Source organism: Syngnathus floridae, chromosome 14, assembly GCF_059516105.1.
Source record: "Syngnathus floridae isolate MCC-2025c chromosome 14, RoL_Sflo_1.0, whole genome shotgun sequence".
Lineage (NCBI taxonomy): Eukaryota > Metazoa > Chordata > Actinopteri > Syngnathiformes > Syngnathidae > Syngnathus > Syngnathus floridae.
Genome location: NC_142426.1, coordinates 12,637,148 through 12,648,943, shown reverse-complemented (window position 1 = coordinate 12,648,943; position 11,796 = coordinate 12,637,148).

Here is an 11,796-nt window from a genome sequence, read left to right as displayed (position 1 = left end):
GCAGGTGAACAGATTTGCTGCTCCTATGCCATCCCTCCTGAACGAAATCCTAAACTCCCAAGCAGATTGCTGAGTGAAGCTCGAAAACAATTGTCCCAACCTGAATCAGAAATGACTTGTACTGAATTACATGTCACCATGAATATTCTCACTGATCCACAAGATGACTATATTGGAAGTTTTCTCAGCGACACAGAAGTACCTTTAAAAATCACTGCTCTGTACACTGATCGCAGGTCATTTGCGGCTGCTGCTGTACTCTTGCCCGCTCCTCAGAAAGACAGATACAAATTGTTGGCTGTACCCCACATCTCATTGTTTAAACCTCACAGTATAACGTGGGAAGATGTGGGTTCCCGAATTAAACTTGCTGGATCTGTGACTGATTATGAGGACAAAGGTGATGGGTGGAGCTACAGTACCAGTTGTGACGTGTGGAAGCAAACGGTGTGTGAAGTGGCTGTAGGCAGAGCAGGAGCTTGTGCGCTTCCCTGACTAGTTGACATTTGTTTGAATGAAAAGGAGGAGGGGGAATTGGCTGGGCTTCCTGAAAAACTGTGGACCAAGGGCCCATCTGATGTAGGTCTTTTACGATCCATTTCCCCAGTACAGATCAAACCAAGATCAGAGTGGCGTCCGAGAGTTAAGCAATATCCTTTAAAACAGGAGGCAATAAATGGGATTGCCCCTGTTATAAATGATCTTTTGGCAGGAGGAATCATTAGGGAATGCTCGGATTCTCCTTGCAACACTCCCATTTTTCCAGTCCAAAAGGCCAACAAAATTAATTGGCGAATGATACAAGATTTACGAGCAGTGAATGATGCAGTGCAAACAAGAGCACCCAATGTGCCTGACCCACACACACTTCTGAACACTTTGAAACCTAATCGGAAGTTTTTCACAGTAATTGATCTCAGCAATGCATTTTTCTCAGTGCCAATTCACCCAGACTCACAGTTTTGGTTCGCTTTTACCTTTAAAGGACAAAGCTATACATACACCAGATTGCCACAAGGATTTGCTGATAGTCCAACTATTTTCACTCAAGCTATCATGGCCTGTTTGGCTGATTTTCAGATGTCAAACAAAAGCCAACTTCTAGTTTATGTAGATGATCTCCTGGTAGCCTCTGAAACTGAAGCTGCTTGCAAGGCAGACTCCTTAGCATTGTTACACTATCTCTGCAAAACAGGGAATAAAGTGAACAAAAATAAGTTACAATGGGTCCGACAGGAAGTGAACTATTTAGGTCACACTTTGTCGGCTTCTGGAAGACAGATACAAAGAGCCAGAAAGCAGATTATTTCAGATGCACCGAAACCTGAAACAAAAAAACAAATGATGTCATTTTTGGGGCTCTGCAATTACTGCAGACCATGGATCCCACATTATGCGGAGAAAACACAACCGCTGCTGGATATTGCGCATGGAGTTCCCATGACAATGACAGAAAAAATCACGTGGACACCAGCAGCGGATGATGCTTTTGTAGTGCTGAAACAGGCTCTGGTAGAAACCACAACTCTTATCTTGCCAGACTACAATAAAACCTTTGTGCAAACAGCAGACTGCAGGAATGGTTTTATGACCTCAGTGTTGCTGCAGGGTCATGGCAACAAACTAAGACCAATTGCATTCTATTCAAAAAAACTGGATCCAGTGGCTCTGTCACTGCCAGACTGTGTTCAAGCAGTATGCGCGGCGGCGCTTGCAGTGAGACAATCTGCAGATGTGGTGCTATTTCACAAAATGGAGCTGCTAGTTCCACATGCTGTAGATGTGTTGCTGCTGCAAAGCAAAATGAACTTTTTGTCACCAGCCAGACATCTGTCCTACACTGCTATACTTCTGTCACAACCACACATTGTGATAAAGAGGTGCACAGTCCTTAACCCAGCAACGTTGATTCCGTTGCCAGGGGATGGAACACCACATAACTGTTTGGATGCTACAGAACATCTACAGCTGCCCAGAGAAGATTTAAGTGACACGCCGCTTGATAAAGGGGAAAAGTGGTTTGTGGATGGATCATGTTCAAAGGATCCTAAAGGAAACAATCAAAGTGGTTATGCAATTGTGAGATTGCCAAACCAGATTGTTGAAGCAGAGAAGCTTCCATACACCAGGTCAGCACAGGCTGCTGAGCTGATTGCTCTAACAAGAGCATGTCAATTAGCGGAAGATAAGGAAGTCACTGTATACACAGACAGTCAGTATGCGTTTTCTACTCTGTTCTATTTTGCAAAACAATGGGAGCGCAGAGGGATGACAACATCAACCGGTAAGCCAATTACCCATGCCGCCTTGTTAAAAGACTTGTTGCAGGCCATTCTTTTACCTGCTAAACTCGCTGTATGTAAATGTGCTGCTCACACCACAGGCAGGGATGAAGTCTCAAATGGAAACAGATTAGCAGACACAATTGCAAAAGAAGCAGCTGCAGGGAGACATGGCCATGAATTTTTTTTAATGGGTTCAGAGGACACACAACTCATAGATAAGACTATACTGGCAGATATGCAGGGCAATGCTCCAATGGTGGAGAAACGAATGTGGACGACAAAAGGTGCAATAGTGGATACAGATAATATCCACCGCATCAATGACAAACCTGTTTTACCAAAATCACTTTTTAAGGCAGCAGCGCTTGCGACACATGGGCTTTGCCATGTGTCGACAGGAGGGATGAAGACCATCATAGATCAACAATTCACTACCTTTGGTTTAGATGCTTACTTAAAAAATTTTTGTAAAGCATGTCCTGTTTGTGTGAAACATAATCCACAAGGAAACATGAGACCTAAGAGAGGCTCATTTCCAAAACCCTCTTATCCATTTCAAATCATGCATATGGATTTTATTGAACTCACACAAAGTGGACCTCACAAATACTGCCTAGTGATGATTGATGCATTTTCCAAATGGGTGGAAATAGTTCCATCCAAACGCGCAGATGCCTTAACAGTGGCAAAAGCCATCTGCAAAACCATCATACCAAATCATGGCATCCCCCAAACCATTTACAGTGACAATGGTCCACACTTTGTGAACCAAGTTGTGCAGAACATGGCTGTACACCTTGGAATAACGTTAAAAAACCACTGTGCTTATCATCCTTCGAGCGCAGGCCTGGTTGAACGGGCGAATTTTACCATCAAAAGCAGGTTGAAAAAATGCATGGAAACAACAGGCAGACCTTGGCCAGAGTGCCTTGACTTAGTGAAGCTCTATATGAGAATTACTCCCACTTCAGAAGGACTAACACCTTTTGAGATCATACATGGGAGACCATATAGACTACCAGTGTTCCCTGCAGATTTGCAAAAAGCAGATGAAGAACAGACCTTGGCAGATTATCTAATCAGGACGCTCAAACTGAAAGATGTGTCAAATGCAAATTTACTGCCGCCTGATCTCTCTCCTTCACAGGTGGACAACCCCATCAATCCAGGAGACTGGGTCTACATCAAGGTCATCAAAAGAAAGAACTGGACCAGCCCACGGTGGGAGGGACCGTTTCAAGTCTTGCTTGCTACTCCCACGGCGATTAAAATTTCTCAACGGCCCAGTTGGATTCACCTCAGCCACTGCAAGTTGCAGAGAGTGCTGGACCCCTAATTCGGAGCGGTGGGGATGTCCCGGTGTCTCTGCCATCCTAGTAGCAACGGGGCTCCATATGCCAGATGGATCCTCTGCTGCGTTGTGGTTGGAGCGTGCTATGGTCTATTGACTCATCTGAACAGACCAAATGACAATGTTGCCCGTGGTAAACGATGGTCACATGATGAGAACTTTGAGGACTGGTCATGGGACCCCAGAAACCCATACGAAACCAACACTTGGTACCGGTATGTCAGGTTCACTGTGAGAGCTCACACACAGGAGGGATGCTATGTGTGTTCGAAACTCCCCCCTTCCTCCACGCAAGTTCGCTTGGAGGCCAGAGCAATGAATGTCACTGAAGCGAAATGTATGGCATCCATGGGAGGAGTTGGATATCAGCACCGTGCCGTCGCAGTCAAGGATGCCGACCCTTACCGCCCTGGGCTTGCTGACGGTGCCTGTGATCAGCTATTCTGGACAAATCTCAATGTGACTGTTAAAGGACGGACAATACCACAAGTGGCCTACACGGAGAGACCAGCCGGAGTGAACTACACATGTTACATCCAAGGTAACAAGACCCACGTCTGCATTAACGACGACTGCTCTCCAGGAGGAAACTGGATGGGAGCTCTGGACATCACCGATGAGTGTCAAGATAAGAGAGCCATTTCAGGTGGTGAGGGCTCTCCCACCAACATGGCTACACCATCGAACGGAACATACTTCATTCAGAATGGCTGGTGGCTTTGTGGTCACAAGGTTTATCCGATGCTGCCCGCCAACTGGACAGGAGTGTGTGCACCAGTGTGGGTGACAGACCACACCTACAGGATACGACACCATTTGTTGACAGGAGCACATAACTCTACTGGACGTCGACGCAGGGCAGTTGCAACCTTTGACCCTCATGACCCTGTCTGGGGTGCGAACGTTCCGGATGACCATAAAGTATGGTCCGGCGGAGACAAAGTTGTCCTTGCGCTCTTTCCTCAGATTGGGGTTGGGAAACTATCGCTCTTCATCGAGACACTGAACTATCGTTTTCAATCCTTTGTGAATCTCTCACTGCAAGTCAACGATGGACAAAACAGAGAGATTCAAGCTATTAGACTGATGGTCTTGCAAAACAGGATGGTTCTGGACTTGTTGACGGCAGCACAAGGTGGTGTGTGCCACATCATTGGGACTTCCTGTTGCACATACATACCAGGAGAAAATGACACCCACATCAACGACGCCATGAATTCGCTGAAGAACTTACAGCAGGCCATGTCTAAAGACAAGATCCCATATCAGTTTGATTTCTTTTCATGGCTATTCTCTGGCAACTGGTGGCAACTGCTGTTGAAATTGCTGTCTCCTGTGCTTGTTGTGCTGGTGGTGTTGTGCTTGTTTACGACCTGCGTTATCCCATGTTTGAAGTCTGCTGTGTCGAAGTTTGTGTCCTCTACTGTAGCCCAGGTTCATATACAACTTCTTAGAGATGACGGATGTGATGACGATAATGAAACATGGATTGCGTAGATGCTGTTCTGTTGAGCATGTTTTACAGAAACTTGATGATTTGACCATCGAAAATGCTTCGCAAGTGATGGATACAATGATGTACTGTTTCTGTGTTTTTCTTTTTATTTTTTTTATTATTGATAGCATTCTGGTCGCCTAGGCCAAAGGGACCGTGTAAGAATTTTCCTGCTAATAACATCTGGCCAGCAGGTTTTTCGCTTACACATTAAGTTTGATTTGGGGTATTGAGGTAATGCCTCATCTTCACTGGAAGGTGTTGCTATCATTGTTTCTTGTTTTTATTTTTACCATTCTGCCTTCTTCATTATACGTATATATGTTTTCTTGCTTGTCTTTGTTGTTTGGGGTGACATAATCATATGATAAATCAGGAGGGAGATGTTAGGGTTTTCTGGTTAGTTTGATCCTATGATTATGTTGGAATGTAACCTGTAATAATTAAACTCGCTTGTCCTGTCTTAACAAAAGTAGTAGAACAAAGTGCTAAGATCTTTTGTTCTGATTGACTAGCTGCAGAGGAAGCAACCAAAGTGTTTTGTTCACACAACATCGTGAAGGACCCCCTGCTGTGCTTTGATCAGTCAGGGGCTTCGACCATTTGTCTACTCTGTCCCCCACTCTGTGCTTTGATCAGCCAGGGGCTTCGGCCATTTGCCCACTCTCAACCCCCACTCTGTTTCTCTTAATAAATATCCCCTCGCAGGAACAAGGGTTCAGACTTCATTCTGGAGTGAGTGAACTCTCCACCTGCAGGTGTCAAAAAGGACTTACTTGTCTCCGTGTGGTTCTTGCAAGATATTGTTTGAGTGAACAAATCTCTAACACCTACTTTGAAAGCCTCACTCCAGTATGAAGCCCCTGAGCCTGGCTTTAAAGCCTACTTTGAAAGCCTAGCTCCAGTATGAAGCCCCTGAGCCTGGCTTTAAAGCCTACTTTGAAAGCCTAGCTCTACTCCGAAGTCCCTGAGCCTGGCTTTAAAGCCTACTTTGAAAGCCTAGCTCCAGTATGAAGCCCCTGAGCCTGGCTTTAAAGCCTACTTTGAAAGCCTAGCTCTACTCCGAAGCCCCTGAGCCTGGCTTTAAAGCCTACTTTGAAAGCCTAGCTCCAGTATGAAGCCCCTGACCCTGACTTTAAAGCCTACTTTGAAAGCCTAGTTTCAGTATGAAACCCCTGAGCCTGGTTTAAAGCCTACTTTGAAAGCCTAGCTCCAGTATGAAGCCCCTGAGCCTGGCTTTAAAGCCTACTTTGAAAGCCTAGCTCTACCCCGAAGCCCCTGAGCCTGGCTTTAAAGCCTACTTTGAAAGCCTAGCTCCAGTATGAAGCCCCTGAGCCTGGCTTTAAAGCCTACTTTGAAAGCCTAGCTCTACTCCGAAGCCCCTGAGCCTGGCTTTAAAGCCTACTTTGAAAGCCTAGCTCCAGTATGAAGCCCCTGAGCCTGGCTTTAAAGCCTACTTTGAAAGCCTAGCTCAAGTATGAAGCCCCTGAGCCTGACTTTAAAGCCTACTTTGAAAGCCTAGCTCCAGTATGAAGCCCCTGAGCCTGGCTTTAAAGCCTACTTTGAAAGCCTAGCTCTACTCCGAAGCCCCTGAGCCTGGCTTTAAAGCCTACTTTGAAAGCCTAGCTCCAGTATGAAGCCCCTGAGCCTGGCTTTAAAGCCTACTTTGAAAGCCTAGCTCAAGTATGAAGCCCCTGAGCCTGACTTTAAAGCCTACTTTGAAAGCCTAGCTCTACTTCGAAGCCCCTGAGCCTGGCTTTAAAGCCTACTTTAAAAGCCTAGCTCCAGTATGAAGCCCCTGAGCCTGGCTTTAAAGCCTACTTTGAAAGCCTAGCTCCAGTATGAAACCCCTGAGCCTGGCTTAAAGCCTACTTTGAAAGCCTAGCTCCAGTATGAAGCCCCTGAGCCTGACTTTAAAGCCTACTTTGAAAGCCTAGCTCCAGTATGAAGCCCCTGAGCCTGGCTTTAAAGCCTACTTTGAAAGCCTAGCTCTACTCCGAAGCCCCTGAGCCTGGCTTTAAAGCCTCCTTTGAAAGCCTAGCTCCAGTATGAAGCCCCTGAGCCTGGCTTTAAAGCCTACTTTGAAAGCCTAAATCCAGTATGAAGCCCCTGAGCCTGGCTTTAAAGCCTACTTTGAAAGCCTAGCTCTACCCCGAAGCCCCTGAGCCTGGCTTTAAAGCCTACTTTGAAAGCCTAGCTCCAGTATGAAGCCCCTGAGCCTGGCTTTAAAGCCTACTTTGAAAGCCTAGCTCTACTCCGAAGCCCCTGAGCCTGGCTTTAAAGCCTACTTTGAAAGCCTAGCTACAATATGAAGCCCCTGAGCCTGGCTTCAAAGCCTACTTTGAAAGCGTAGCTCTACTCCGAAGCCCCTGAGCCTGGCTTTAAAGCCTACTTCTAAAGCCTCGCTCCAGTATGAAGCCCCTGAGCCTGGCTTTTAAGCCTTTTTTGAAAGCCTAGCTCCAGTATGAAGCCCCTGAGCCTGGCTTTAAAGCCTACTTTGAAAGCCTAGCTCCAGTAGGAAGCCCCTGAGCCGGGCTTTAAAGCCTACTTTGAAAGCCTAGCTCCAGTATGAAGCCCCTGAGCCTGGCTTTAAAGCATACTTTGAAAGCCTAGCTCCAGTATGAAGCCCCTGAGCCTGGCTTTAAAGCCTACTTTGAAAGCCTAGCTCTACTTCGAAGCCCCTGAGCCTGACTTTAAAGCCTACTTTGAAAGCCTCGCTCCAGTATGAAGCCCCTGAACCTGGCTTTAAAGCCTACTTTGAAAGCCTAGCTCTACTCCGAAGCCCCTGAGCCTGGCTTTAAAGCCTACTTTGAAAGCCTTGCTCCAGTATGAAGCCCCTGAGCCTGGCTTTAAAGCCTACTTTGAAAGCCTAGCTCCAGTATGAAACCCTACTCTGAAAACCCCTGAGCCTGGCTTTAAAGCCTACTTTGGAAGCCTAGCTCCAGTATGAAGCCCCTGAGCCTGGCTTTAAAGCCTACTTTAAAAGCCTCGCTCTAATCCGAAGCCCCTGAAACTGGCTTTAAAGCCTACTTTGAAAGCCTAGCTCCAGTATGAAGCCCCTGAGCTTGGCTTTAAAGCCTACTTTGAAAGCCTAGCTCCAGTATGAAGCCCCTGAGCCTGGCTTTAAAACCTACTTTGAAAGCCTAGCTCCAGTATGAAGCCCCTGAGCCTGGCTTTAAAGCCTACTTTGAAAGCCTAGCTCTACTCCGAAGCCCCTGAGCCTGGCTTTAAAGCCTACTTTGAAAGCCTAGCTACAGTATGAAGCCCCTGAGCCTGGCTTCAAAGCCTACTTTGAAAGCCTAGCTCTACTCCGAAGCCCCTGAGCCTGGCTTTAAAGCCTACTTCTAAAGCCTCGCTCCAGTATGAAGCCCCTGAGCCTGGCTTTAAAGCCTACTTTGAAAGCCTAGCTCTACTCCGAAACCCCTGAGCCTGGCTTTAAAGCCTACTTTGAAAGCCTAGCTCCAGTATGAAGCCCCTGAGCCTGGCTTTAAAGCCTACTTTGAAAGCCTAGCTCCAGTATGAAGCCCTACTCTGAAGCCCCTGAGCCTGGCTTTAAAGCCTTCTTTGGAAGCCTAGCTCCAGTATGAAGCCCCTGAGCCTGGCTTTAAAGTCTACTTTGAAAGCCTAGCTCTACTCCGAAGCCCCTGAGCCTGGCTTTAAAGCCTACTTGAAAGCCTAGCTACAGAATGAAGCCCCTGAACCTGGCTTCAAAGCCTACTTTGAAAGCCTAGCTCTACTCCGAAGCCCCTGAGCCTGGCTTTAAAGCCTACTTTGAAAGCCTAGCTCTACCCCGAAGCCCCTGAGCCTGGCTTTAAAGCCTACTTTGAAAGCCTAGCTCTACTCCGAAGCCCCTGAGCCTGGCTTTAAAGCCTACTTTGAAAGCCTAGCTCCAGTATGAAGCCCCTGAACCTGGCTTTAAAGCCTACTTTGAAAGCCTAGCTCCGGTATGAAGCCCCTGAGCCTGGCTTTAAAGCCTACTTTGAAAGCCTAGGTCAAGTATGAAACCCTACTCTGAAAACCCCTGAGCCTGGCTTTAAAGTCTACTTTGGAAGCCTAGTTCCAGTATGAAGCCCCTGAGCCTGGCTTTAAAGCCTACTTTGAAAGCCTAGCTCTACCCCGAAGCCCCTGAGCCTGGCTTTAAAGCCTACTTTGAAAGCCTAGCTCCAGTATGAAGCCCCTGAGCCTGGCTTTAAAGCCTACTGTGAAAGCCTAGCTCCAGTATGAAGCCCCTGAGCCTGGCTTTAAAGCCTACTTTGAAAGCCTAGCTCCAGTATCAAGCCCCTGAGCCTGGCTTTAAAGCCTACTTTGAAAGCCTAGCTCTACTCCGAAGCCCCTGAGCCTGGCTTTAAAGCCTACTTTGAAAGCCTAGCTCCAGTATGAAGCCCCTGAGCCTGGCTTTAAAGCCTACTTTGAAAGCCTAGCTCCAGTATGAAGCCCCTGAGCCTGGCTTTAAAGCCTACTTTGAAAGCCTAGCTCCAGTATGAAGCCCCTGAGCCTGGCTTTAAAGCCTACTTTGAAAGCCTAGCTCCAGTATGAAGCCCCTGAGCCTGGCTTTAAAGCCTACTTTGAAAGCCTAGCTCTACTCCGAAGCCCCTGAGCCTGGCTTTAAAGCCTACTTTGAAAGCCTAGCTCTACCCCGAAGCCCCTGAGCCTGGCTTTAAAGCCTACTCTGAAAGCTTAGCTCCAGTATGAAGCCCCTGAGCCTGGCTTTAAAGCCTACTTTGAAAGCCTAGCTCTACTCCGAAGCCCCTGAGCCTGGCTTTAAAGCCTACTTTGAAAGCCTAGCTCCAGTATGAAGCCCCTGAGCCTGGCTTTAAAGCCTACTTTGAAAGACTAGCTCCAGTATGAAACCCTACTCTGAAGCCCCTGAGCCTGGCTTTAAAGCCTACTTTGGAAGCCTAGCTCCAGTATGAAGCCCCTGAGCCTGGCTTTAAAGCCTACTTTGAAAGCCTAGCTCTACCCCGAAGCCCCTGAGCCTGACTTTAAAGCCTACTTTGAAAGCCTCGCTCCAGTATGAAGCCCCTGAGCCTGGCTTTAAATCCTACTTTGAAAGCCTACCTCCAGTATGAAGCCCCTGAGCCTGGTTTTAAAGCCTACTTTGAAAGCCTAGCTCCAGTATGAAACCCTACTCTGAAGCCCCTGAGCCTGGCTTTAAAGCCTACTTTGGAAGCCTAGCTCTACCCCGAAGCCCCTGAGCCTGGCTTTAAAGCCTACTTTGAAAGCCTAGCTCCAGTATGAAGCCCCTGAGCCTGGCTTTAAAGCCTACTTTGAAAGCCTAGCTCAAGTATGAAGCCCCTGAGCCTGGCTTTGAAGCCTATTTTAAAAGCCTAGCTCCAGTATGAAGCCCCTGAGCCTGGCTTTAAAGCCTACTTTGAAAGCCTAGCTCCAGTATGAAGCCCCTGAGCCTGGCTTTAAAGCCTACTTTGAAAGCCTGGCTCTACCCCGAAGCCCCTGAGCCTGGCTTTAAAGCCTACTTTGAAAGCCTCGCTCCAGTATGAAGCCCCTGAGCCTGGCTTTAAAGCCTACTTTGAAAGCCTAGCTCCAGTATGAAGCCCCTGAGCCTGGCTTTAAAGCCTACTTTGAAAGCCTAGCTCTACTCCGAAGCCCCTGAGCCTGGCTTTAAAGCCTACTTTGAAAGCCTAGCTCCAGTATGAAGCCCCTGAGCCTGGCTTTAAGGCCTACTTTGAAAGCCTAGCTCCAGTATGAAGCCCCTGAGCCTGGCTTTAAAGCCTACTTTGAAAGCGTAGCTCCAGTATGAAACCCTACTCCGAAGCCCCTGAGCCTGGCTTTAAAGCCTACTTCTAAAGCCTCGCTCCAGTATGAAGCCCCTGAGCCTGGCTTTAAAGCCTACTTTGAAAGCCTAGCTCTACTCCGAAACCCCTGAGCCTGGCTTTAAAGCCTACTTTGAAAGCCTAGCTCCAGTATGAAGCCCCTGAGCCTGGCTTTAAAGCCTACTTTGAAAGCCTAGCTCCAGTATGAAGCCCTACTCTGAAGCCCCTGAGCCTGGCTTTAAAGCCTTCTTTGGAAGCCTAGCTCCAGTATGAAGCCCCTGAGCCTGGCTTTAAAGTCTACTTTGAAAGCCTAGCTCTACTCCGAAGCCCCTGAGCCTGGCTTTAAAGCCTACTTGAAAGCCTAGCTACAGAATGAAGCCCCTGAACCTGGCTTCAAAGCCTACTTTGAAAGCCTAGCTCTACTCCGAAGCCCCTGAGCCTGGCTTTAAAGCCTACTTTGAAAGCCTAGCTCTACCCCGAAGCCCCTGAGCCTGGCTTTAAAGCCTACTTTGAAAGCCTAGCTCTACTCCGAAGCCCCTGAGCCTGGCTTTAAAGCCTACTTTGAAATTCTAGCTCCAGTATGAAGCCCCTGAACCTGGCTTTAAAGCCTACTTTGAAAGCCTAGCTCCGGTATGAAGCCCCTGAGCCTGGCTTTAAAGCCTACTTTGAAAGCCTAGGTCAAGTATGAAACCCTACTCTGAAAACCCCTGAGCCTGGCTTTAAAGTCTACTTTGGAAGCCTAGTTCCAGTATGAAGCCCCTGAGCCTGGCTTTAAAGCCTACTTTGAAAGCCTAGCTCTACCCCGAAGCCCCTGAGCCTGGCTTTAAAGCCTACTTTGAAAGCCTAGCTCCAGTATGAAGCCCCTGAGCCTGGCTTTAAAGCCTACTGTGAAAG